The following is a 4,988-nucleotide window of genomic DNA, read 5'->3' as shown; positions in this document are numbered from 1 at the left end:
TTAAATTTTCGTAGGAGTTTTAAATAATGAAATCAATCCTAAGATTACACTTTAACAACTAAAAAAAATTATGTGATGTCTTAGGTAAATATACTAGTATANCGGACTGAGAAAAAATGGCGAATGATGTGGACTTCCACGTTACGTTAAATGATTTTTGAACTTCTTTAATTAAAACAGATTAATGAAAAATAAAAATTTCGAAAAGAGAAATAGAGAGAAATATATTTTAAATTTTCGTAGGAGTTTTAAATAATTAAATCAATCCTAAGATTACACTTTAACAACTAAAAAAAATTATGTGATGTCTTAGGTAAATATACTAGTATACTAAAATATTCTATTAACGTACTAACCGAATATTAATTTTTTCGGGGTTTATTCATCGACAAATAAATTCAATATTATCAACGCAAAATAGAGCTCTTAAGAGCCTTATGGTGGCTGTCATCTTGTTTGTTTGTTTGTTATGGCTGCCATTTTATCCAGGTGCAAAAAAAGACGCTTACGGTTTGCTGGAAACAGTCTGAGATTTTGAACAGAGGTGCTAGTGACGTGATTGTTTTTGTCTCTTCGTACGATTTGCAAGTTAGCTGCTCGTGTTGACCTAAACATATTTTATTATAACAATGACAAAGTTATTCTCTCATTCTAAATCATTAACTCATTCTAAAATGACTTCGAAATGTAAAATTTTCATATATCGGACAGATTCCGAATACATTTTAACCCTCGGTTACGCGCATTAATGACTCACGCACAGTTGGGCGCGCGGGGTTCTATATAACCCTCGTGTTCAAAATTCAATTTTTCAAAACTCATAGTTTTTTTCGCGATTTTTTCATTTTGGATGTTTGTGGGCATGTGTTTTTGATGTATTAGTGAAAAAAACTACTTCAAATATATCGTTTTTATTTATTCGTAACGAAAAACAGAAAGTATCCCGTTTTTAAAAATTTTTCAAAAAAAATTGGTCGACTTCAAGAGCGTATTTTACAAACTGTAAACAAGTCTGATGCTATCTAAGCTGTCAATCGTCTTCCTGCATGTGTTTTTTAACTACCACAACAATAAATTCTTTGTCCGAAACCCCGGGCCAAAAATATCTATGAATTTCCAAAAATACACCATCTAAAATCATACAGCAACTAGGAGGAAAAGTGGAGATTATTTGCAGATAACATCGATAGTAAACTTCTTTTGCACTGTAATTGGTTAATTTATATGTCTGTTATTAGATCGACCTATAAAAACAATTGCTAGAAATATTCCCGCGAAATGCCACGCCCCCGAAGGCCACCACACGGAAGTATGTAAACAATCGCTACAAAATCGCGTGTTTTAATCTTTTTTTCCACTTCTAATTTGCTAATAATAAGTCGCTTGAAATTATTTAGACGAATAAACATGTTTTCAACACCATTTAGCAATAAATATCGCCAAAAAACGCCACCTTTCAAACTGTCAATGTTAAGTCTATGGGAAACTTTTTTGCCGTTTATTGGCTTTAAAAATTTTGTTTTTACGCCTTTTATGCTCTAATTGGTCATTTCTATCATGACTGACTCTATATCAACCAATAAGCTTTCCCTCAAAACACGAAGTCAGATCGACCCACCTCCGTTAGTCGCGCGAAAAAAAATTACACCGTTAGGCGCGCGGGGTACTATAGCACCCGACTGATTTCCATTATAAGTCTATGCAAAAAACTATTTTCCTGCAAAATTGAAATTTTTTCGGTGCAATCTTTACACTATGGAAGGAAGGTACTGAGGGCATCATTTTTAAGCACAAAAAATTTTAAAAAGTACACGCGTTTAAACACGCCGGGGGTTCTATATAACCCCGCGCGCTTAACCGAGGGTGGAAGATAACGGTAACGGTCCACTTCGTTAACTCTCATTGCCGCCATTGTTAGAATAAAACCACGTGTCTACTTTGATGTCACAAAACAGGCTTCTCTTTATTGAAAATATTTTGACGTAAAAAGCAGAAACACGCTCTACTCTTTTTTTCAGTTATGTTTCAGCCAAAATTTCAGAAAAATTTTCAAGCTTAGTTCACACTGACAAGTGAGCGCGATTCGCTAGCGAAAGCGAAAAACAAAGCGAATAACCAGTCAAACATGACTAGTTTGACGGGTAATTCGTTCTGTTTTTCGCTTTCGCTAGCGAATCGCGCTCAGTGTGAACTAAGCTTTACGCTTTCTGTTTTATGCTAGATTTTACGCATGTGTTTTCCTGGCCTTAGTCGCCTCCTTAATAGTTTTGTTTCTTTAAAATTTCACCCATTAATCTGTTGGAATCGACGATAGAAATTATTGTCTAATGTTATACGACATCGTTACGTATAATGCATTGTGTCGCGATGTTTTGTAAACGTTCTTCCGTTACGTAATAAAAGGTTGGTGGCACTGTTGACCCCTCGGGAAGCCGTTAGAGACGGCGACCTCGTTTCACTCTCCCCTTTTCAGCGCTGACCTTCCGAGAGTCAAGACAGTGTAATCTTTGCGTATTCTTTGTTTCTTAAAATCAGTAGCGTGCCGACATCGGAAGCGGTGGATGCGACGCTTCCCTCGTATTTTCTAAAAAATAAATACAGTACATATTAATTTTAATTATACGAAAATAATCGCGCAATATTTTATTATAACCGCGTTACGTATCTTATTACAAATTTCTATACTACGCGTGAAAAAAATAAGATCGCTACTGTATTGTATCAGTGGCGGAGTGGAAGCGCCGTATCGTCGGCACTCGAAAAGCCAGATTCGCGCACGCGCTTTACGGAGCACCGACCTCGACCGGTTTAGTCGGTGGAAGCCTAGGACCTGGGGTGGATACTAAACGTATACCCCATCCGATTCTATTCGGGACCGGTCCCGGGCCGTTAGCCCGCCCGCTAGATATTTGGCCGCCTTCGCCCGATGACGCCAATCGCCAGTAGATTTATAACTTAACCCGACCGATACGAATTTACCGGTACGTTTTTACGATAGTACCGTATAGTTGACGGGAGTTTTAAAAAATCCATTAAAATATTTGATATTTTTATTCCGCTCTCCGATTTTATATTACTGGCGGATTTCGACGTTAAACCGGCGATATTACGATTTCGTATATCAGTCTTTATGGGACGTAGGAAAAAACGTGTACAATTCTTGTATAAAGTTAAAAAATTAACCGTTACTTCCACGGCGTTATTTTCGACTAAATTTAATGAAGGAGAGAGATGCGCGAGGTACAGAAAAAGCTGTAGAATTTATTTTCCTTAAATTTACGATTTACGTATCCGTTGGTCGTAAAAATTTGTCTTTCCACTTTTTTGCCGAGAATACGAATATTCGAGTACAGAGTAGCCGGTTTCGACTTATTTCTGCTTAAAAGCGGTTAAATAATTAAGAGATTAGGAAATTGCGGACGTAAACAAAACCCTGCCGAAAGAACCGAAATTTTACTTAAAAGCTTAACCGAACCATCTCTAAGCCGAGTACGGTGGAGACCGATTTCTTCTTATTACTAATGTAATAAAGACAGAAACTTTTCCAGTTCGACCAGAGTGACCGAAAAGATGTAAATTTTGGAAATTTTCGAGGACACTCGGTACTAAAACCAATTAGTTAGAAAACAAATGACTAAGTTTAACGTATTTAGATTTTTACGGCTATGGCGAGAAACGTTTAAAATCTACAACGGCCCCGTCGCGTTCTTAGAGATATACTAGCGATGTGACGAAAGGGGCATTTGACGTCGACCGGTATGGGCATCTCGGGGATTTGGCAGTCCGCGCGTATGCGCGCTCCGCGACCGTCTTCCATTCCGTCCGTTAGCCACCGGTAGGGAGCCATTTCACTAAGCGCGTTGTTTTAAGATTTAAAAATTAAAGAATATTTTATATTTTTATGTACGTTTCTTTACAGAGCTATATTTAAGTATAATTTTCTTTAAAAGTATAATCGTACGATTAAAGAATATTTTGTACCTAGTATGTACCGGTACGTCCACCACGCCATTTTATTTTACCGAGTAAGTTTTTATAATTTTATTTTTAATTGTAGCCCGTATATCGTGGCTAGCGATTCGGAATGTAATTGAGATATTAAAAATGCATTTAGAGAAGTCTACGGTTTTTACTGGCTTATCGAATAAACGATACGAACTAGGGTTTCTCATTTCCCGGTCTTTTGCTTGTCCCGGGATAAAAGTGAACTGTTTCCCGGGAAATCCCGGGATAGAATTAATTATTTTTAAGGTATATAAAATATCTTGAAATTAAATGAATAAAAAATGAAAAATAATTATAAGTAATTTTAAAGTTCTGTATCACCCAAAGTCATATTAATTAAAAATGCCGTGTAAGATATATAATAAAAAATTACCTTTGAATTACGTAGAAATTTTCACAAATAGAAAAAAAATTATTAAATTTTGCTAGAAACTGCATACAACAACAACAACAAAAATGCTTTGAATCGAGTTAAAAATTAAAAATTGAACTTAGATTAAACTTCTAACTTAGAAGGTAATTTTCGTTTTTTAAATACAATATAATACAAAATATTGTAAACTTTTATAAGATTTTAAAAAGCAAAGATGATCGATACTCCGATCACTCACTCTAATTCTTATTTTAGTAATGAAAAGTTTTGCTACAGAGAATGTCCTTTCCGATTCAATTGATGTGATTGGAATCGGAAAGGTTTAATGCATTTAAGATAAGACAGATATTATGTGTTTTTTCACCTGTAGCCTGGAAGCTTTCGAGTTCGTTTTCGAGATTGTAGTACTTCTTTCGCTCTCTAGTATTCTTGATTTGTCTACCTTGGCTGCTTTAATAGCGGCATCAAGCTTAGAGCTCGATAATTCGGCAATTCATTTGGCTTTAATAATCAGGTTTATGAAGAAAAACTTCATACTTGCAGACTTTGTACTCGTTTGTATCCTTGCCCAATTTGCACAATCTGGCGTCAGGCATTTATTGAAGCTACT

This window comes from Centruroides sculpturatus, unplaced genomic scaffold (genome assembly GCF_000671375.1).
Source record: "Centruroides sculpturatus isolate CEXI.00-Female unplaced genomic scaffold, Cexi_2.0 scaffold870, whole genome shotgun sequence".
In the NCBI taxonomy this organism is placed as follows: domain Eukaryota; kingdom Metazoa; phylum Arthropoda; class Arachnida; order Scorpiones; family Buthidae; genus Centruroides; species Centruroides sculpturatus.
The sequence above is the reverse complement of the archived record's forward strand: the minus strand, read 5'-3'. Positions refer to the sequence as shown.